This window comes from Lissotriton helveticus, chromosome 12, assembly GCF_964261635.1.
Source record: "Lissotriton helveticus chromosome 12, aLisHel1.1, whole genome shotgun sequence".
Lineage (NCBI taxonomy): Eukaryota > Metazoa > Chordata > Amphibia > Caudata > Salamandridae > Lissotriton > Lissotriton helveticus.
In genome coordinates, this window is record NC_136073.1 from 582195501 (window position 1) to 582218807 (window position 23307).

Here is a 23307-nt window from a genome sequence, read left to right on the forward strand (position 1 = left end):
GTGTCTAGATTTAGAGCAGCGCTTGGTCAATGCCTACGCAAAGACAAAGTGTCTTTGCAACAGCTACAGGAAGTGGTGGGGCAACTGAATTTTGTTCTGCGGGTTATCCCAATGGCACGCCCATTCTCACGCTCCATTGCACAAGCTATGAAAGGACTACGGGAGAAACACCACCGCACGAGGCTGTCATCTGAGGTTCGTCAGGATATGCATATATGGATGGCATTCGTGGTGGATTTTAATGGCAGGATAGTGTGGCCCGGTCCTCCCGCCACATCAGCAGAGTTGGGTTTATGGACTGACGCTGCTGGTAGCGTGGGCTTTGGCGCCATCTTGGGGTCCAAGTGGGTGGCCGGAGGAATGGAAAGCATGGGGTCTGACCGCCAATATTGGCTTCCTGGAACTCTTCCCGATATGGGTGGCCTTGAAGGTCTGGCCGGAACACCTATGTAATCAATCAGTGGTGTTCTGGTCGGATAACATGACAGTTGTGGAATGTATAAATCAACAGGGGGCACGCTGTCCCTTCATACTGCGCCTGATAAAGGGGATTGTGTTACAGTGCTTAAAGTGGAATGTGGTTTTCAGAGCCAAGCATGTCCCAGGAATCCTCAACAATGCAGCTGATTCCCTTTCTCGCTTTAAAATGCAGGTATTCAGGGAGCATCTTCCTGCAGCAGACCCCTCGCCAGCTCACTTCCCGGCAGTACTTTGGCAGATTGGTGCCCCAGACTACAGGACCTCGTGGTTGCTAGCTTAGCCCCCAGGACCAAGACAGCTTACGAAGGGGCGTTTTTGTCTTACCGGGCTTTCTTGGGGCTGGAATGGGAGGCTAGGTGGGCGCAGGAGGACAGCTTTGCGGCCTACTTAGAATCAATGCACAGGGAAGGGCGCTCAGTGGCGGCGGCGAGCAGACATAGGGTGGCGGTCTCCTTCTTCTCGCAGGCTAAGGGCATGCGGGATCCTACTAACACCTTTATGGTGCGCAAGGCTTTGAGGGGTTGGCGCCGTCTACAATGTCACCCATTGGGCTAGCTCGGCTGACAGCCTTATTGGGAGCGCTTCACAGTGTCTGTAGCTCCGAGTGGGAGGTACTTCTGTTTAAGGCTGCATTTTCCCTGGCCTTCTATGGGGCTCTGAGAATTGGTGAATTAGTCGCAGGGTCAAAAGGGGATAAATTGGGCGGCCTGCAACGGACTTGTGTAAAGATCAGAGAGGATACTATGTGGGGGACAATTCAGAGGTCAAAAACTGACCAGGAGTCTCGGGGTCACACCATAGTGCTCCACCGGGCACGGGCCATCCCTTGCTGCCCGTTTTCCCATGTGGAGTTCCTCCACAGGCAGCGAGAGGGCACGTCGGGGGGGGGGCATTGTTGTGTCACGCCGATGGTACACCATTAACCAGGTACCAGTTTAGGCGAGTCTTGGAGCTGACGGTCAGACAGGCAGGTTTTGACCCCAAGGAATTTGGCACTCACTCATTTAGGATTGGGGCGGCAACTGAAGCAGTAGCAAGGGGTCTCCCGGTCGAGAATGTAAAGAGAATAGGGAGATGGTCGTCGGAATGTTACAAACGATATGTGCGAATTGACTTGTTGTGACAGGATGGTGCTCACGCCTGGTGTCTTTCTGGTTTTTTGCAGTTTCTCAAACCTGTGACGCCGGGGAGGAACTCGCTGCCGGGCGTCAACGATCAACACCAGCGCAGCACAAGCGACAGGAGGGACACAGGAAATTGGTGACCTGGATTGTGGGCCACTCTTATGTGAGGCGTGCTGAACATGTTTTTCTTTCAGGAGACCGTAAGAACAGGGCCGCGCAGAAAGGGTTTCATATCTCCTTTTTCGGAAGAGGGGGTCTGTGCCTCAGCCAGTTTAGGAGCTTCTTCCAGGGACTCTTAGTGCAGCAGCCCGCCCCCCCGTCAGTGGTGATACTTCACCTGGGGGAGAATGATTTGGCGAGACTAGGGAGGCGCATCCTTATTGAGGAAATCATCTCCACTGCTGGGTGGGTAACTAGGATTTGCCCGGGCTGCACAGTAGTATGGTCGCAACTTATTCCTCGGTGGCAGTGGCGAGGGGGGGACTCTGTCAGGGCGTTGAATCACTCGGTAAAGAGGATCAACACGCAGTTGGACAAACTATTCCGAGCCCCCCGGTTGCAGACGATTCCACACGGATGTATCTGGGGCAGGCAGTTCTATCTAGGGGACGTGGTACACTTGACTGAGGCAGCGAATGTCCTGTGGTCTAATAATCTCTGGGCGTGGTTAGAGGGATTTGCTAAGTAAGTCAGTCCGAGTTTAGGCATAGGAGGGGGGAGGCCAGATCATCGGTTAACAATGCTGGCCTGTGGCGGTAAGGTCATGACCGGTGAGCAGCTATTTTAAGGTCTGAGGGGGCGGGCATCATCCTATGGAGGTTCCCGCCCAGGGGGAGGGGCCATTGGCCCTTCCTAGAACTTCAGGGGCAAGGTAACTGGTGCTTCAAGGGGCGCGGGTTGGAGGAGTCACGCTTTCCTTAGGCTGGTAGCCACCCCGCGCGCGCATATTTATGACGTCAACAGATGGCGCTGAGTAAGGGCCCTCCTTAAGTGGGTAAATGGAGTTCACGGCGTGGACCGGGTAATTACCGGGCCCGGCTGCGCATGCGCACATCTTGTGGTGAGGCGCAGCTAGTAGGACCTGACACCGGTTAGCGACCTTGCCATATGGCCAGAAATGTTAGTATACTAAATTTCAGATGAGGATGTTAGATTCGGTTAGGAAACAATCTGTATTAGAGTTTTTGTTAAGGATAGTCTCTCACACCTGTTGACAATCATGTATCTAATGTCCTGCTGAATTTTGTATAAACTGCTTATCGTACAATTACATTTTTTTATTGTTTTATATCTTAATAAATACGGCCGGGGGGTCTTGCGACCCCCCGTCTTCCAAAGATAAACATGTTTCATGTCCTTGTCTCCGGGGGTTGGTGTGGTCATAGGGAGGGGGCGGCAGCCAATCACTGACCATGTGAAAAGGGGGGTCTCTTGGCCCCCCCCGCCCGCATGGCGGTGTGGCGACCGCTCCCCTCCACCAAGGCCTCGCGGTGGTGGGGCGTGTCCTCTGGGGCGCGCCCTACCACCGATTGGCGGGCGCCCTCCGTGACCCGGATGGCATTAAGCGACATCCGGGTCAGGGGGGCGGGCTGTAGGGGAGGATAAAGAAGCGGGGAGCGCCCCGGGGACTCCTTGTTGCCTGGACGCTCCCTCACACCGGTGGTGCCCCGCGCTCGGGGCTTCTTGCTTCCCCACCCACCATCCCTGGATCAATGCGGTGTTGTATGCGTTATTAGGCTGATGCAGCCGGTAATTTGCTGTAATGTTTGTTAGGTCAATTTTCCTATGCTTAGAAAACTGTTTTAGTGTGTATTTTGCTTGTATGCTTTCGTGTAGGCCTTTTCTCCACGTTTAGTTAATGCTATGGTATTATGTTATTGGTTGCAATGGTATTAGGCCTTTTTTCCTTGTTTTAGCTTCACGGTTATGTGTGATGGTTTACTTCGACAGTGTAGTGGTCTGTTAGAAATGTTTCCCATAGGTCGTCGTATTTATTAGGTATGGGGCATGCGGTAAGGTCATGACCGGTAAGCAGCTATTTTAAGGTCTGAGGGGGCGGGCATCATCCTATGGAGGATTCAGAAAAGGGGGTGGTGATGAACAGAGTGCCTGAATTAAGCAGACCACTCTTACCCAGTCCAAAGATCAGGGCTTGATCCATCACCGTTTTTTAGCTCACTGCACCATCCCAGCTCAGAACTTGGCTATATGCAAATTAGTCTGTTCCTGTCCCAGTGCATGATGGGAACAGGTCAAACCAAACTACCAAGCCAATTCTTATACTGGGAAGGAAACAAGCTTCCGGGGACCGGTTTCTGCCATTTCAGGCGTCGTCGGCCCGGCTTGCTTGAATCCTGATGGTGCAATGAGCAAGGGACTCACATCTGAGTATACCCTTCCACGCTTATGGTGGACAAAATGATTCAGAAAAGGGGGTGGTGATGAACAGAGTGCCTGAATTAAGCAGACCACTCTTACCCAGTCCAAAGATCAGGGCTTGATCCATCACCGTTTTTTTGCTCACTGCACCATCCCAGCTCAGAACTTGGCTATATGCAAATTAGTCTGTTCCTGTCCCAGTGCATGATGGGAACAGGGTAAGATTGGTCTGCTTAATTCAGACACTCTGTTCATCACCACCCCCTTTTCTGAATCATTTTGTCCTCCATAAGCGTGGAAGGGTATACTCAGACATGAGTCCCTTGCTCACTGCTCCATCAGGATTCAAGCAAGCCGGGCCGACGACGCCTGAAATGGCAGAAACCGGTCCCCGGTAGCTTGTCTCCTTTCTGGTGAAGAATTGGCTTGGTAGTTTGGTCTGCCCTGTTCCCATGAGTGCGAAAAAAAGAACAAGGGAGACCCTACTCACAAGGAACCAGGGTAATGTGTTTATCCAGAACAACAAGGGGTTCCTGTGGCATATTACTTCATAAATATTCAATAATTGGGGACTTAATACCAATCCAAGTATTGGAGAAAGAATGGCAATTGCATGAGAGAGACACAATCAACGCAGTTTCAAACCATTTTATATATATATTTCAAATGACAAAAAGTAGTTGAAATAGTTTAGACTACAGCATATCATACAGTATATACAGTGCAATGTGTCCCAAGTGATTTGTGAAGTAACCAAAAATCGACAAGTGTACAGTGAGGTGAACTATACAGGTTACAGTGGTAGCTATTTACAAACAGGAGACATGACTCAAAGACAATTCTTGAAACCAATCGTGGAACAGCTGCTATACAATCATAGGAACTGTGTGAGTCTTATTCGCCTCCAAGTACGTCGACGGCGTTTCGACCCTTAGAATGAGGGTCTCATCAGGACTGGGAGTGAGGGACGTCTATAAAACATAATGTATGATGTGGGTTTATAAATATATATAATATAATAACCATGAATATATATTAAATATTCTTGGTGGAGTGGAGAAAATTACCTTATAGTGGGCTAGTCATAACCCATGCGTGTAGAAGCAAAATGAATTTACTTACAGTGAACCCAGCCGGTAAGAGTGGTCTGCTTAATTCAGACACTCTGCTCATCACCACCCCCTTTTCTGAATCGTTTTTGGCCACTATAGGTGTGGCAGGGTATACTCAGACATGAGTCCCTTTCTCACTGCTCCATCAGGATTCAAGCAAGCCGGGCCGAAGAGGCTGAAATGCCAGAAACCGGTCCCCGGTAGCTTGTCTCCTTTCTGGTGAAGAATTGGCTTGGTAGTTTGGTCTGCCCTGTTCCCATGATGCACTGGGCCAGGGACAGACTAATTTGCATATAGCCAGGTTCTGAGCTGGGATGGGGCAGTGAGATAAATAACGGTGATGAATCAAGCCCTGATCTTTGGACTGGGTAAGAGTGGTCTGCTTAATTCAGACACTCTGTTCATCACCACCCCCTTCTCTGAATCGTTTTTGGCCACTATAGGTGTGGCAGGGTATACTCAGACATGAGTCCCTTTCTCACTGCTCCATCAGGATTCAAGCAAGCCGGGCCGAAGAGGCTGAAATGCCAGAAACCGGTCCCCGGTAGCTTGTCTCCTTTCTGGTGAAGAATTGGCTTGGTAGTTTGGTCTGCCCTGTTCCCATGATGCACTGGGCCAGGGACAGACTAATTTGCATATAGCCAGGTTCTGAGCTGGGATGGGGCAGTGAGATAAATAACGGTGATGGATCAAGCCCTGATCTTTGGACTGGGTAAGAGTGGTCTGCTTAATTCAGACACTCTGTTCATCACCACCCCCTTTTCTGAATCGTTTTTGGCCACTATAGGTGTGGCAGGGTATACTCAGACATGAGTCCCTTTCTCACTGCTCCATCAGGATTCAAGCAAGCCGGGCCGAAGAGGCTGAAATGCCAGAAACCGGTCCCCGGTAGCTTGTCTCCTTTCTGGTGAAGAATTGGCTTGGTAGTTTGGTCTGCCCTGTTCCCATGATGCACTGGGCCAGGGACAGACTAATTTGCATATAGCCAGGTTCTGAGCTGGGATGGGGCAGTGAGATAAATAACGGTGATGGATCAAGCCCTGATCTTTGGACTGGGTAAGAGTGGTCTGCTTAATTCAGACACTCTGTTCATCACCACCCCCTTTTCTGAATCGTTTTTGGCCACTATAGGTGTGGCAGGGTATACTCAGACATGAGTCCCTTTCTCACTGCTCCATCAGGATTCAAGCAAGCCGGGCCGAAGAGGCTGAAATGCCAGAAACCGGTCCCCGGTAGCTTGTCTCCTTTCTGGTGAAGAATTGGCTTGGTAGTTTGGTCTGCCCTGTTCCCATGATGCACTGGGCCAGGGACAGACTAATTTGCATATAGCCAGGTTCTGAGCTGGGATGGGGCAGTGAGATAAATAACGGTGATGGATCAAGCCCTGATCTTTGGACTGGGTAAGAGTGGTCTGCTTAATTCAGACACTCTGTTCATCACCACCCCCTTTTCTGAATCGTTTTTGGCCACTATAGGTGTGGCAGGGTATACTCAGACATGAGTCCCTTTCTCACTGCTCCATCAGGATTCAAGCAAGCCGGGCCGAAGAGGCTGAAATGCCAGAAACCGGTCCCCGGTAGCTTGTCTCCTTTCTGGTAAAGAATTGGCTTGGTAGTTTGGTCTGCCCTGTTCCCATGATGCACTGGGCCAGGGACAGACTAATTTGCATATAGCCAGGTTCTGAGCTGGGATGGGGCAGTGAGATAAATAACGGTGATGGATCAAGCCCTGATCTTTGGACTGGGTAAGAGTGGTCTGCTTAATTCAGACACTCTGCTCATCACCACCCCCTTTTCTGAATCGTTTTTGGCCACTATAGGTGTGGCAGGGTATACTCAGACATGAGTCCCTTTCTCACTGCTCCATCAGGATTCAAGCAAGCCGGGCCGAAGAGGCTGAAATGCCAGAAACCGGTCCCCGGTAGCTTGTCTCCTTTCTGGTGAAGAATTGGCTTGGTAGTTTGGTCTGCCCTGTTCCCATGATGCACTGGGCCAGGGACAGACTAATTTGCATATAGCCAGGTTCTGAGCTGGGATGGGGCAGTGAGATAAATAACGGTGATGGATCAAGCCCTGATCTTTGGACTGGGTAAGAGTGGTCTGCTTAATTCAGACACTCTGTTCATCACCACCCCCTTTTCTGAATCGTTTTTGGCCACTATAGGTGTGGCAGGGTATACTCAGACATGAGTCCCTTTCTCACTGCTCCATCAGGATTCAAGCAAGCCGGGCCGAAGAGGCTGAAATGCCAGAAACCGGTCCCCGGTAGCTTGTCTCCTTTCTGGTGAAGAATTGGCTTGGTAGTTTGGTCTGCCCTGTTCCCATGATGCACTGGGCCAGGGACAGACTAATTTGCATATAGCCAGGTTCTGAGCTGGGATGGGGCAGTGAGATAAATAACGGTGATGGATCAAGCCCTGATCTTTGGACTGGGTAAGAGTGGTCTGCTTAATTCAGACACTCTGTTCATCACCACCCCCTTTTCTGAATCATCATCCTATGGAGGTTCCCGCCCAGGGGGAGGGGCCATTGGCCCTTCATAGAACTTCAGGGGCAAGGTAACTGGTGCTTCAAAGGGGCGCGGGTTGGAGGAGTCACGCTTTCCTTAGGCTGGTAGCCACCCCGCGCGCGCATACTTATGACATCAACAGATGGCGCTGAGTAAGGGCCCTCCTTAAGTGGGTAAATGGAGTTCACGGCGTGGACCGGGTAATTACCGGGCCTGGCTGCGCATGCACACATCTTGTGGTGAGGCGCAGCTAGTAGGACCTGACACCGGTTAGCGACCTTGCCATATGGCCAGAAATGTTAGTATACTAAATTTCAGATGAGGATGTTAGATTCGGTTAGGAAACAATCTGTATTAGAGTTTTTGTTAAGGATAGTCTCTCACACCTGTTGACAATCATGTACCTAATGTCCTGCTGAATTTTGTATAAACTGCTTATCGTAGAATTACATTTTTTTATTGTTTTATATCTTAATAAATACGGCCGGGGGGTCTTGCGACCCCCCGCCTTCCAAAGATAACCATGTTTCATGTCCTTGTCTCCGGGGGTTGGTGTGGTCATAGGGAGGGGGCGGCACCCAATCACTGACCATGTACCACGTATGGTTAAATGTTCAGGTCAGACTTTCAAACACCAAGATCAACTTAACCTTTCATATTTCCGAGGCCGAAAAAGGCAATGCGAAAAGGACGAAAAAGGCAATGTGAAATTTGACTGCAAAATAATTGCACATAACAATGTTCTATGGAAAAAAAAGCGTTGGTGGAAGGCTATCTAAAAGAAAGTAGTAGTAATAGGAAGAAGAGGCCTTTTAGAAACCTACAACAGCATTCCCAGAGCCATGCAGTTTTGCTTTCCAGCAATATGTATGGGCCTAAAAGTTCCAGCATGCACAGAGGTGTCGCTTAAACATTAGATTGCCTGAAACTGGCCTACTTTACACCTTTTCCTGTGTGTGGATCTGACTGAAATGCAATACAAGAGCTCTGACTATGAACTCAGCCAGAGAGACATGAGAGCAGACAGCGCAATGAAGACTGAGCAGGCCATTTTCATACCCATGCAAAATCCCCGACTTCACTTTTCATTCGGACATGAAAGCATTAAACATAACGCAATAGTGTACTTTTTTAACAGTTTCCAGATTAAATATTTTTTTTGTCATTTCAACAAATATTTCACAGAAAAACAAAGATAACCAACACAATTTACAAAAATAAAACCTTAGAATACAAAGGGGTTCATTACACAAAATTGATTCCAAATTGTTGAAACTCTTAAACACCCTTCTAACAAATATTTATTACTAACTGTACAGCCATAACAATACAAACATAAATGAGCTTGGAAAAGAAGCAGGGTTAAGTGGAAGAAGCAGTGCTGATCGAGTTCACAAGGAGGATAGTTCATTTCCGGTTGAGAAATATAATATATGCTTTAGAGCTTTCAAAGTGTTTGGTAGAAAGTACCACTCTTAAGGGATGGATAATTCTATTCTTTTAAAAGCAACTATTTTGTATGGTGTGCGGGGGTTCCTATTTAGGTTTGATAAAACCATGTCTTTTTTTAATCTTGTTCTGATTGATTGTTGTTTATCTAGGCATCTTTAGAACCTAAGCGCCGATTTTAAGATTGCCCACTTTTGCTTGCATGAATCCTTTTCATTATATGCCAATCGAGTGCTACCAGCAGAATTGACTGAAGGAGGCCACTCCTGGTCTACTATGGGAATGTCTACATTGGGTGACACTCTAACAGTTCACCGAAACCTGCTAACCACGTCTCAGTGCCAGTGCTCTTTCCATTAAACTGTTATATGTAAATTGGCTATCCTAATTGACAAAGACTTTACCCCCCTTATAAGGACCTAGTCTTTGATACCAGTGGTACCCAGGGCATGGATGGTAAAAGGGTCCCCAGGGCTTGCTGCACTGATTGTGCCATCTCGAGTGACCCAAATAAACGAATGATAGCAGGCCTACTATTGAAGACTGCAGGAGCAGTGCAAACTGCTCAAACTAGACTTTGCCCTCACCATGTGTGGCAATGTCAATGTACTATCTTTAATATATGCCAGTTACCCCTGAGGAAGGCCTCCTAAAGCCCAAGAGGCAGGGCACATTATATTAAAGGTGTGGACATATAAGCGCAAGCTTATATGATCATGTAGTGTCCTTTAGCATTAACACCTTGGCCGCGGCTGGAATTCTGCGCCGGTGCTGGACATTACGATCGTGGGCGTGGTCATGACGGCTCCCGGCCGTCATCAGCACACGCCCATCGTGACTCATGACGGCCGGGAGCCGTCATCAGCACCAAAGGGGTTAAAGGACACTACAAGTGAAATGCAGTACATAGGATATCATGGGCTGGCACCCGGGCAAACCCGAGGTTGGCAGCTCTATTATGGTACCACCTAAATAGGTCATGTTTGGTATCAAACAATGTGCCTTCTCACCCCTGACATGAATCCCATGCCAGGAGCAATGTGGCGTACACCCATGTAGCTATCTTAGAGGTTGCCTACCTGGTTGCCCCAGCTTTTGTGTGCTCTAGCTGACAGTCCATTCTTGCTGCAGCCAAAACAGGATTCTGACCTCCTGCCAGTCAGTGTGATCAGTCCTAGGAGTCAGGAACAAAGGCCTAGGCAAGAAGGACCTCACACCTCCTCCATCCAAGGAAGGCTAGTTAAGTGGCACATCAAGGCGGTCAGCTTCAATGGCTGCACGTCCTCTGATATGCATCCAGGCTGCTTCCTAGAGGAATGAACAGCCCTATGCAGGCTTGAAAATTAGGAAGTCAGGAGGGGTACACCCACAGAAGGCAAGACGCACCTCTAGGGTGAGCTGCCTGATCTGTACACCTAAGGAAGACTTCTGCCACTTTTAAAAGTGGTAGAAATAGTGGGATCTGGGCAGAAAAGCAATCAGTCAATCAATCAGGGGCTTGTAAAGTATGGCTAGTCACCCGTGAGGGTATCAAGGCACTGGGGCGGGGGGGGGATGCTGGCCCCTCCAGGTGTAGGATCATTCGAAGTGCCAGGTCTATCAGTCCGTCTTGATTTTGGTCAGCAACACAGATTGCCTGAGCTGGAGGGGCAGGGTGTTCCAGGTCTTGGCGGCGAAGTAAGAGAATTATCTTTCACCGGTTCTGGTCTTGTGGATCCTGGGGATGGAGGCCAGGGTGAGTTGGGCGGAACTGTATGCGGGTCCTTCGTCATGGAGAGCTTTGTAGGCATATGTGAGGAGCTTGAAGGTGATCCTCTTGTTGCCTGGGAGCCAGTGGCATTGTCGGAGGTGTTGTGTGATGTAGCTGCAGCGGAAAAGGTGACCTACATCCCCAGATGTGGTCACCTCAGGGGTGGATTAGCTGCAGGGACTAGCAGCCCATTGCTCCCACACCACTAACTCCCCTAAATCTAGGACTTAAGGAGCACCACCTGATACCAGAAACGTAGCTCTGAACATCTTGCATCGAAGAGGACAAAGAAGGGACTGGTGTCGGTGACAAGAGGACTTGCACCAACACAAAAGAGGAACACTACTGGAACTGCCTGATCACGACTCGTCTTAGGCTATCTCTCGGTTCCTCCCAGATAGAAGGACCCCTGTGGAAGCCCGAAGCACTGTCTGACTCACCTGAACTAGTGGCACTAGTCCCCTGCACACTACAGGTAAAATAAAACTCTGGATTTGTAGAATTGCTGGTCATCGGACCCTCCAAGGGATCGACCAAATCCAGATGGTCTAGTGCATTGTAGTCCTGCCTTTCATGAAGTTACAGGTAGCTACTGTATTCCCCGGGACCTCCGAATGTCAAAGTTACTTTCTGCTCCACTTACCGCTGCCAAGGCTTGTTGGTCACCAGTCCAGCAACCAACACCTGTATTTGACTCTGCACCTAGAGGTAACTCCAGCCGACAATCATTCAACATCAGCTGTGTCCCCTTTGTTGTGTTTTTGCATCTTTTTCTCCAGCAGCTTCATTTCCGTGGAAAAAGCAGCTCACCCGCGGCTCCCTTTCAGCACTACGGACAGCCAAGACAACGCTGCAACCGGGCTCTACGGGCCAGGTAAAATGTAACTGGCTCTTGTGGCTTGGCCCTGCAACCTGCATCACCTTTACCCTTCAAGGGTTCTATGTAACTCGACCTGCAAGTGACCTTCAAGAGTGGTTTTTACCATTGACTGCAATGATTAAGTTTCACTGTATTATTTTGCACTGATTGTATATTGCATCAAAAATCTATAACTCCAATTCTATGTATTCTATTCCGTTCATTTTGGCAACTAAATTAAAGGTAAAAATCTGTGTTATTTTTATGAATTGATGTCGGATTTCTTTTGAGTCGTGTCAATTACTTATCATCAATGTTGGTACTCTGAAATGCTTAACACATGTACCTCTAGTAAAGCCTGACTGCTCTTTGCCACACTTCCAGGACTGATATAAGGATTTATTAGTGTGAATCCAAGGACCATCTTTGTGGTAGTTTGATAGTATTACATGGTGAGGCCTAACTCCTATAACACATAATACTCCACCTTCCTACACTAACAATGTTGAAATGCATCGAGGAGACATGTTTGGAATTAATTATAATATTTCATGCTGATTGCTAAAAAAAGAGTCAATTTTGTTTGATTAATAGCAAGATTAAATATAAAAGAAAACAAATTGCATAGAGGATAATCCATTATTTTAAAACATGAAGTAGGATGTTACCTTTAGAAAGGTGCTCCGCCACTCCATCCGAAAGGGTCTGAAGTTGATCATGCGTTTATTGATAGAACTGGCTTGCGATCCTGCAATGAGGGCACATAAGGTGCGTTATTAAAGGAGACCGTTTAAAGAAACCAAAGAATCAAGTGCAAGGAGCAACAATTTATGCAGGCAGTATCCATTCACAAAGTAGAATCAGTCCCCCACCACAAAAAGGCCAAAATATGAACCTACTTCCTTTTAACCATTCAAAATGATGGTATGTAAAAAAGCACAGGCAACTGTCTCTCACTCCTCTGCTCTCTGCTGCATCGTCAACTGCAGCTACCAGTAATCCGACATGAGAACATCTCTGGTCATCCCATACCAAACCAAACCTCTCCGTTAAGGCCGTACAATAATCCCCCATTCTTCCAACCAAACAAATTGGTGCTATGTAGAAGCATAGGTGACTGTCTCACTCCTCATCTCTCCACTCCGTGCTCAAGTGCAGCTACCTGTCACTCTCCAGAAGCACACCCCTGCTCATCACGCAGAAAACCCAATGTTTTCCATGAAGGCCACAATATAAACCCACACTCTTCCAGTCAAGCAGAACCTACAGAGCAGCAGGTTATCTGAATACCAAAATATGCTCTGGGGCCTTCCCAGGGGGTTTCAAGGTGCTGCACAAATGTAAGAACAGTACAGTATGTGCTATGTTTGAATTAGTAGTAGGGTGTAGGATATGGGTATGGATGGGGTCAGCTTGAAGGTTAAGGTAGGCTAAGTTTTAGGGTAGAGTGTTAGGCTTAGAGACGTCACTACACCAACAGTTAGTACCCTTGTCCTTCCAAATAGTGGCACCCTCAGTAGATGCAATTTCGAAGCAGTGCCTTCATTGTATATAACAAAATGTGTGTCAGTGAGAAGTTCGTAGATGTGGTGCTTGTTTTTAGACAATGATCAAGCATTTGTTAAGGGGCAGTCTAAAGATTGTGTTTTGGCGGTGGTGTGACTTTGCTTTCTGGAAGACTGTGTATTATTCTTTGAACTAGTAGCAGTTGTATTATTATAGTGTTGGTATTAACTGTATCAGGATAGCAATAGTGTTGTTTGTCTAGATCGTGATACTCATCCAGCAAGCTAAGAAGGTATTTTGTTGGGTCTGTGTGTGGAGGTGGTGGAGATCATGGTTGAGAGTGAGCTTGTGGGCTGTGTTGTCTTTGTAGAGTAGCCTTGTTGTGTAATGGACAACGAGATGTGAATTTGTGAAGAGTGGTATTTTGTACATTTCGTTTGAGTCTGTTTAAGGTGGAAGGTGTATGGCTTAGGAGTGGTGGTGGAGCATGTGGGTCATGTGTTAAGGCTCCACTTTGTGCAATGGATGAGAGGCTGGTAAATGAATATTGTGTTGGGGTGTTGTGGTAGGTGTTGGTGAAGACAGTACATTTGGGAGTGAGTAAAGTTAGTTTAGGATCTGTATTATTTGTGAAGTCATGGGGTGGGAGTGGGTGTGGGTTTATATTTTGTGATGGAATGTAGTATGAAACTGCGTGGGGATTTTGATGTGCTGGTGTGAGAATTAGGTTTTATTTTTTTAGAGTAGTGAGATGAGATATTGATGTAGTGAATTTCTGTGAAGAATCTGGATGTAAAGTACTGTTGGTGTGTCGAAGTTGAATAGTAAAGGGGATGGTGACGTGCATTGGAGGAAAGTGTTTCTGGTGTGTGAAAGGAGCTGGGCAGGGGTAAGGGTGTTTGTATAAGATTTGGTAGCAGGAAGAAGTAATATGTGTGGTGGAGTGGAGTGTAAAGGTTGTTTGGCTGGGTGTGTTTGGTAAAAAGAGGAGGATGTTTGTGGATATATGAGAGAGGGTTGAGTAGAATCTTGGTGGCGATGGAATGGGGTCCTTTAGGAGTAAGGAGAGCGCAGAGCCGATGTTTTGTACGAACAGGGAGTGTCTGTTTGAAGGGATTAAGGTTATGTATAATGTTGGTTTGTTTTGTGCTGGGGATGTGTGGGTTTGATAATGGTATAGGACAGAGTGGTGGTTTGTGCAAGAGTGAAGGGGTATACATGTTATTTTTGTGGTTTTGTAAGGGTTGTTGAGACACTGAAATGTTGTTAGAGTCTGTTTGTTGTAAATGAGCAGTGTGCATTTGCTGAGATTTTGTTTGTATGTTTGAAGATGTGGATGGCTTAAGATAGTTGTTGGTAAATGGCAAAAAGCGCTGCATCTCTGGCCCTAGTGCCAACCGAGCCCAAACAGACAGCAGTTGTCTGTTTGGGCCTGTTTGGGCTTGTCCTCTCTGCCTTCATCCTCAACATGCTGTCTGAGATGCCCTGAGCCCCAAGATTAAATAACCCTAGGTCAGGTCATGTAGGTTTCATTTTACATATGCACAGGAGTTAATCAGACCATCAAAGTACACATTAGAGCAGAGCTCTTCAATCTGTGGGGCGCCCCCCCCCCCCCCTCAGGGGGGCGCGCACTCCACACTAGCATCTTCCCTTTCAGAGTCTTTTTACTGTCCCGAGCGAGCGAGCGTGCAAGTCTTCACCCCTTTCAAATGTTTATTTGCAAGCTCCAATAACTGAGCGCTGGAGGAAGAGGGGAGGGAGGGGAAATAGATAAGGCATGACTTGTGCTTTTGTCATGTATAGAGGGAACAGTTAACCGTCCCAGGAGGGTGTTAATTGGTAGAGCTGGGCTGCTTCAGCTGCAGTGGGAGGAAGGGTCTCTGCTAAAAACGAAAGCAAATGAACAGACAGTCCTGTTCCTTTGCGTTCGATTTCATAGCAGAGGAGACTCCTTGCCTCCCACTGCAGCTGAAATGAGCTCTGTTCCCTGCTTTCAGTTTTAGCAAAGGAGACATCCTGCCTCCCAAAGCAGCTGAAGCATTTCAGCTCTGCCAGTTTAAACCCGTCCTGGGAGGAAGCTGTTAGCAAAAAAAAAGAGACAAAGTTTCTTTTAAATTTACACAGGCAGGTGCTGCAAAGGGCTTCAAGTTACCAAAAGAAAAATGCCAGCCAGCCATGTGTTTTTTAAACAGCCTGCAAAAATATACTTATAAATAAAAATGTATACATTTGTAATGTGACTTTTCTGTCTTTGTTCCATTATATTATCAGTCATGGACCATTCAGGCAGCCCTAGAACACAATTAAAAGTGCTACTATTTATATGTGCTGTTCAAAGTATGCACAGACAAGTGCTGACAATGCAGCTTTAGGTGACTATTTTGATGGCCCAGTTCGTACAAAAATTAACACTGAGCTGGCAACCCTAACCATACAACTGGAAGTTTGTTGCAAGATTAGCACATGTATTTCCTCCACCCTGATCCCTGGTTAATGCCATAAAAGCAATAGTTTAACATATCTGAAGCCCTACGCTGCCGTCAATAACCTGTTGTGTTAGTTGAAGCGTCTGGGAATGCACCCTGCATTCAGACAACTCACTTATTCTCGCCCTTCACTTTCATGCTCACAATGCACTCACAGTATTCACAATGCACTCACTTTAATCACCACTCACTCACACCATTCAACCTGCACTCACAGCGAACACAATGCACTCACACCATTCCCCCTGCACTCACAGCGATCACAATGCACTCACAGCGATCACAATGCACTCACACTGATCACAATGCACTCACACTGATTTACCATGCACTCACACGGATTTACCATGCACTAACACTGATCACAATGCACTCACACTAATCACCATGCACTCACACCATTCACCCTGCACTCACAGCGCTCACAATGCACTCACACTGATCACCTTGCACTCACACCATTCACCCTCCACTCACATCATTCACCGTGCACTCACACCATTCACCCTGCACTCACAGCGAAAACAATGCACTCACACTGATCACCATGCACTCACACCGCGCAGAGGTTTCATGTGCCTGCTACAAAGAATGTGTACCATGCAGATCAAAGAACTGAGTGTGGGTAAACTATGAGTAGCACTATAAAAAAATGAAATGTTTGCCAGAAAGGTGCTATAGAGAGATGGGGTGCTTTTTTGGTGAGTGGTAGTGAGGAAATTCATGGAGAAGGAAGAAATGGGGGAGGGACGTCAAAACAGACCGTTGCACTATGTGCGACCAGTGCTAGGTCCAGCCCTGGTTGGGAGTGTTAGCCCCCCCGAAGTTCGTGTCTAGTTGCGCCCCTGTACACAAGTATGGGCATGTCGTGCCCCATCAAGGTTTTTGCCCTAAATTACAAAAGGACATATTTACATGCACTGCAATCCAGCCTTTCAGGGGTCCCCTTGATAGAGGCAGCTCTGTTTTTGCCCTGATGGCCTGGAATAATTCCTAAACAGATTCTTGTAAATACTGATTTGTTTCATTTATTTTTAATGTGATTGATGTGAGAGAGTCTATTATTATTTGCAGAGAAATGTTTTAGTTTCATGCAATTTTAGATCAAAACAGGTCCACACATTTATGTTGGTGGTGTTATTACTAATCTAGGTCATGTGTAAAACAAAGCATCCTAGTAAAAAGAATTTACGCACATTTTATCTTGGAAAATTGTGTTTTGAACTGTGTAATAAGCCTCTGTCATTTCACCACACCCATTCACAAACCGGCAGTTTACTAAACACTCTTATTGTGTTAAACATTATTTGCTGAATATGGCCTGTGATATGCACGTGGCAGTCCATTATGTAGTGTACCAGATTCCCAAAATTTCTGTCACGTGGTGGGGGGCCCAACATCTAAAAGAATTCAACTGGGGGGGCTCCACCTACAAAAGTTTGAAGACCTCTGCATTAGAGTAAAATGTTTATCAGACAAGTTGGTCTTTCTCAATTAGAAAACTAATTTGCAAGACATGCATGAGCAATACCAGGTTTTCAACAAAGGCTATCAAAATGTATCGAGCGATGACATGCCCATAATGGCCACCAATGCGCTATATGCATTCAAAAGATGTTGAACTTCAAGAGTTTTAATCTACATCCAGAATTCATATTATTGCCTCTTTATTAGCAGGGATTGGTAAGGAATCAGGTCTTGTACATTTGACTTTTCAATTTGTTACAAAGGTGTAAGTGTCAAGTGTGCATCTTTATCGGGGAATAACTAAAAGTGGGCGAGTCACTGAAAGATCGAGTCAGGCTCGAACCTAATGCCTGACTCTGGCTCTGCTCAAGGTCCAGTTGGAACCTCGAGCCAAGCTCTCATGTGGCTTCTGCCTGCTACTCTCCACTGTACTCAGGAAGTGGCATAAGGGTCAGAGTTGCCACTTGGACACTGGGAACCAGGTTTGAGTCTGGGTGTCGGCTCAACATCCTGTAATTCTGGGCAAATCGCTTAACCTTTCCACGGTCTAAAAAAAAATGTAACCTTGTGTATTGTATCTGAATGTTCATGTAAAATGCTTCAATACTTTTGGGTTGAATTCACCTTATATAAAAACTGCGGAAAAATACACAGAGGTAAAAACAAAACATTAACAAAAAACGAGAGACAAACAGATACCTATTTAATGGCTGATTTTTACAAGTGAAACAAGAAACTAGGGTTAAATCGTGGCTTCCCCACTTAACTCATTTGATCTTATGCACATTTTATTTCACCAAAACCTCTTATCTTCATATTCGCACGGGAAAGCCAGGGGTGGCTCCTCTGTAATGGCGGAGGAGCGTCGCGCCGCGCCCCCCCCACCTCGCTGAAAGTAAAAATAAAGTGATAATAACACATTTTTATTATTATTTTATTTTTAGCCCTGCAGGCTGTGGGCTGAGAGAGTGGCATGGCCTCCCATCAACCAGGAAGGAGGAGGGAGTGGTGGGCACTGTCAAGTGCTTTGGGGAGAGGGGTTGGCCTAACGGCTAAGGCGCTCGACCTCGGACCTGGGAATCTGGGTTCGAGTCTCGGTAACGACGCCAAAAACCTCCTGTGATTCTGGGCAAATCACTTAATCTCCCCGTGCCTAAAATGAAAGTGTGTCCTCATGTAAAGTAACTGGTGCTATGTAAAGCGCTCTGATACCTGATTCGGTTTGGGTCTAGTTCGCGCTATATAAAACTCTGCAAAAAAAAAAGAAATGACGGTTTGGCCGGCCTTCTGGGGCCAGCCAAACCGCCATGCTCTCTTAGCCTTTGTCCACCTAGCTGCGAGGTACAGCTGGGTGGAGAAACCAACACAGGCTCCCAGTCTATGTCTGAGCGCCGAACCGAAGTACTCAGACCAATCCCAGCACTGCTCACATGCTGGGAATAGCATTCCCAGCTTGTGAGCAGTGCTGGGATCAGGCCCGGACTGGCCGTAGCGTGCACCGGGCAATCCCCCGGTGCACCGCACAGGTGGGGGCGGGTTTTGGGCCCCTGGGGGCCGTTTTTGTTACAGGGCCTTTTTAGCAGCATAGCTGCAAAATCGATCTGTAACAAAATTGGCAGAAAACCGGCCCCGGCAAAGAGCTCGGCGGGACCCCCAACCCCCCCTGCGGGGGAGCGAGCACTTTGCCAGGGCCGGTTTTAGTTCCCAGTCCGGCCCTGGCTGGGATTGGGAGCTGTGAGCCTGCCCAGTGTGCAGCAGGCAACTGACAAGGAGGTGAGATCGGGAGTAAGGCGACAGCCATCGGAGCAGGTAAGTTCTTTGTTTTTATTGATACATTTTTTGTGCTCCCCCTCCCCTGCCACACCACTTCATAGTATGAGTGGCCGCTACTGGTAAAAGCACTTTCAATCAAGGTTAGATTGGTAAGGTGGGCGGGTGATGGGCAAGTGTTTTAAGCCACTTGTTGGCCCTTCTTTGGGGCACTGTCTCTGTCCTTTAGACTATCTCTAGTGGCCCGCTGAGTCCTGATCAGTCTCACTTGGTGCCTGTAGAAAGGGGTAGATGGACATCTTTCATCCCCATCTCCGGAGATGCCAGTGTATTTCACCCACCTCCTGCCAGGCCATCCTATTGTCATGTGGCCGGTTTGGGCCAGTAGTTATGAGCATACGGATGTGTGCTGATTGAAGAGGGGACAGCCTCTCTGGAACCCAGGCTCAGTGGTTGTGGGCTGCTTTCAGCCCATTCAACTCCAGTTGGGGATGAAATGATCCTCCCCCCCTCCCGTGCCAGACCAACACATTGAATGGACAGTGGGAGATCAGAGTGAGCGAAAGGGTGCCTGAGCAACAAGCTGTGCTGCTGAGGGATACCTAAGCTGACAGCCAACCCTTAGTCAGCTGCAGAACCTATGTCTGCAACCTCACGCGGCTCCAGAAGGTGCATTAACACCTGGTGCAATTTTATCGAGGCTCTCAATTCTTGCCAGTTCTCTGTCCCATTTTTTTTACAATGTGCATCTTTCCAACTTTTTAAATGCAAGAGGGAAGCTCTTGCAACCCCTTTTTCATTCCATCCTCTGAGAATTTACGCCATCATCCACGACCACAGTGTAAAGGAGGTATAGACGTGAGACCTGCAGTTGCAATTGACTGTATATAATTCTATTTTTTAACCAGCAGAGCCACCATTTGCAGTGTTTAGCCACATGATGGTAACTCCCAATTCTGCCAGGGATGATGCAAGTATTTCTTTGAAGCAGAATGTCAGGTAGAATGCTCTTATAGTCCTCGCTCACTATTTGGACAGGCTGCCAGTGCCTTGCCAGCTCTTATCTCATACACCACACTTCCCACATACATAAAGAGCCCAAGAGCTGTTGATGTGAACGGCAGGAGTACTCTGCAATACTGGGGTTGTCTCCCGACAGCACAAAGGGCTAGCTGCACCTTTATGGGTAAACTGCTGCTCTTTGGTGACCAGGAGGGTGGCAGAGATGCCCTGGACGGGCACTGCTGTCACCAGAGTGGGGATGGGAAGGGAATGATTCTAAGTTCATGTTTAAAAACTATCCCTTTCAATAAGTAGCTCTCAATGCAGAGCTGTAATGTGACTGACTATTAATGTCAAAGCTTCCACATGTAAAAGAAATACACTTTTTGGAATGTTGAAGAGAATTCATCATATTTTACAGGATGTTTGGTCTAGGATTTACAAGGCAAACATTTTCAGGGCTCGGCTTGTGCACGGGCTATAAGATCTGAGCCAGACCAATGGTTCGGCTCTCCGTGTAATTTGTTGGCTCGCCCACCTCTAGGTATAAGAGAGAACTGGATAGGAAGGCCTAAAACGAAGAGAGGCTTAAGTAAGAGCCAACCAGTGAAGAGGAAGGAGGAGGATACAGATTGGAGGAAACACCGTGAGAAGAGGCACTTTGTCCTTTGAGGATGATTCTGCGCTTCTCGTTGGTGGTAGAGTCTTTTCATGTGGAAGAGCAGGGTGAGGGTGTACTACCTGCTGTGCACATACCTCAGCGAGGCCGTTGTGACCACAACAAGGTCTGTGCTCCCGCGCGCATCGACGGGACAAGCCACAGGCCCAGGTGTGGGTGGCAGAAACACCTACTTCCAACCTCTTCCTCGAGTAAAGAGGTCACACGCTTTCCATCTGCACCACCTGATGGGACTGGCATGAGAAAGTCTGAGCTTCAAGAGGGGTGGAGCTATCAATTGTGCCCCAGGAGCAGTGGCACGAGGCACTACTTGGGGTCATGGTAAGCTCACTTTACCTCCCTTCTGTTAAATGCTGGGGTATGCAAACGATAGGACTAAAGCAAACAAGGTTCAATAAAGATTACCTCCTCATCCACTTCCTCATTCCTGTCCTCTTTGAAGGGGGTGTGTGCACCGCCTAGAAGGCACCATGCTGCCCACCTTAAAGAAAAAAACTGTCCTGGGTCCATACATTGTGAAGCTTGCACCCACCTTTCTCCCAAATCCATTAACTTATTTGCAGAGCATCTCCAAACTCAACTCCATTTTTTGTATGTATCTGTCAAGAGACCTCCTGCTACATGCCCATGTAAGGGACAATCTTTACTATTTTCTTTCCCAAGACAGGACGCTGTGAGGAGCTTGAACATGTGAGGGGACTAAACCTACTTCAGCTTCTCTTGAGCGAAGGTTGCCCCATTTTTAGGTCTTGCCTAATCAGCGCATGTGCTATCACTTTGAGACCTTTTGTTTTCTATTAGTGGAGTAAGACACTGACTATTGCTTGCTTGCATTTAGTTGCCTCCATTGTCACTCTCACTTGCTTCTTATTGGTCAGCTGAGCAGGCTTCCTTCCTGTTTGTGTGTTTGTCCCTCATGTAGAGCATGTTTACATTATGTGTGTCCTTCCACTGCTAATGTTTTAGGTGCTACTTTTTTCTTTGCATTTAAGCACCCTACCATAGTGAGTTTTTTTCAGCGGGCTGCCTTTTGCATTTCTCTCCCCTGTCCCTGATATCTAATTATCCCCACCAGACCTACCTCTTTCCTTGTCTGTGTGACTTGAGCTCATTCTCCTTCTCTCCCTCCGTTCATTGTCCTTATTGGCTTGCACTCACCCTCTCTCCCACCGTTGTTTGTGTTAGCTTTCTCCACCCTCCTTCCATTCCTCTTTTTGTTGCTACTGTTAGCTTGCCTAACCCAGTTCAACCCCCATTTCCATTGTCCGTATTGCATTTATCCCTCCCTCCTTCATCCATGTTGTCCACCCCAACAACCATAAAAATAAACGCTATGACGCGGACACCACTGGCATCATAGAGCTTTTTTCACCACACTCCACCATCTCCATGTTGACCACCTCTGTGTTGCTTCATGCCTCGTCCTCCCACCTGCCAGCAATTATAAAAAATAAAAAAAGCACTGGCTGTGATATAGTACTTTTTTTTAACTTTCAAACATGCTGCACTGAAGCCGAGGCTGCTGAACATTGTGGCTAAAAAAACGTTGCCAATGCTTGTGTTTATGGAAAAGAACCATCCTCAGAAGCTACTCCCTATTTATTTTGAACTTAACCTGCTCCATGGGAACACATGCTGGACACAAGTCACATTTCCAGTGCTGTATCGGAGCGAGTGGCTGAGTGTGGAGCCCACCGGCACAAATTATTATGTCTGACACATATTTTTCCACAAGAACAAAAGGGGTAAAAATACACAAAGGGGAAGGAAGAGAAAGACAGCAACCTCATTGCAAAGATAGAAGAATAGACCCTGCTGTGATAAAGGGTCAGGGTGTGTCTGGTAGTGGATTAAAGAGGCATGAGGTGGATTCAAGACTATTCATTTGGCACACCGACATTTAATAATGCCAGCCACAGGCTTCTGAGCAGAGTTTTAGGCACCAATACTCATTCTTTTACAAATTAAGTTCAGCATATTTCTAATACTGGCAACTCTGACAGTCAAAGTTCCTGTCTGGGTGAGGCAGACAGCTAGCGGAGGTTTGCAGGTTGCCTGTTTTAGTCATATTAGTGGCGCCTCCAGCAGGGGGTATTTGGCAATCTAATGCTGGCCAAAGACGTATCTCGATGGCTCTGAGGACACTGCTGGAAAATAACTGGACGGCTGCTGACAAAAGAGGAAAAAGGGAGCATTTGTATGTTGGTGGTAACTCCAACATGTGTTTTTTTGCTCTCTTCCTCCCTCTGAGTTTTTCTTAGCAAGGTGTGTGTGCCATGAGTGAGGGGGATATCCCTGTGTGCCATTCTCTGGCAAGGCCGGACAGGGGAACAAAAAAGCAGCCCTGGCAAAAATGCTCAAACCAACCCCACTCCCTTAATCTCCTAAGCCTTTCCATGCTCTCTATCCTTCTCTATCTCACTCTGTGAATACATTCGACCTACCTTTCCTCCCACCTCCCTCTCTTTAGCGCTCTCTCTCAAAGTCTTCCCATGCCTGCTGTAGTTAACCATTGAGAGCCAAGGAAAGTGATAGAGGCACAAGAAGCGTGTCACTGTTGAAGGGCTCTTGCTGCCATAGCCCCTTTTCTATTGTGGTATCAGTTAAACAGTATGCCCCTAAAAGACGTAATGGGTACTGCTCTAATCGGGACACCTCCAGATGTGTGTTTCTGCGAAACACGCTGATTCTCTTCTGAGGTGATATCATCTTGGTTTGGGCTGGCTGCTATGT

At 47.3% G+C, this 23307-nt stretch overlaps 1 protein-coding gene and 1 long non-coding RNA gene across 3 annotated transcripts in view; one reads left to right on the plus strand and one right to left on the minus strand.

Annotated features, from left to right (window-relative positions):
• ADGRG1 (adhesion G protein-coupled receptor G1) overlaps positions 1–23307 on the minus strand; it is a 431161-nt gene that overhangs the window by 263990 nt on the left and 143864 nt on the right. For both annotated transcript variants that reach the window (XM_078670641.1, XM_078670642.1), the window contains exon 2: positions 12330–12409. The gene's annotated coding sequence lies outside the window, so the exon portion shown is untranslated. The remainder of the gene's footprint in view (positions 1–12329; positions 12410–23307) is intronic.
• Positions 1–23307, plus strand: part of LOC144799372 (uncharacterized) — an 87080-nt gene that overhangs the window by 25244 nt on the left and 38529 nt on the right. The window lies entirely within an intron of this gene.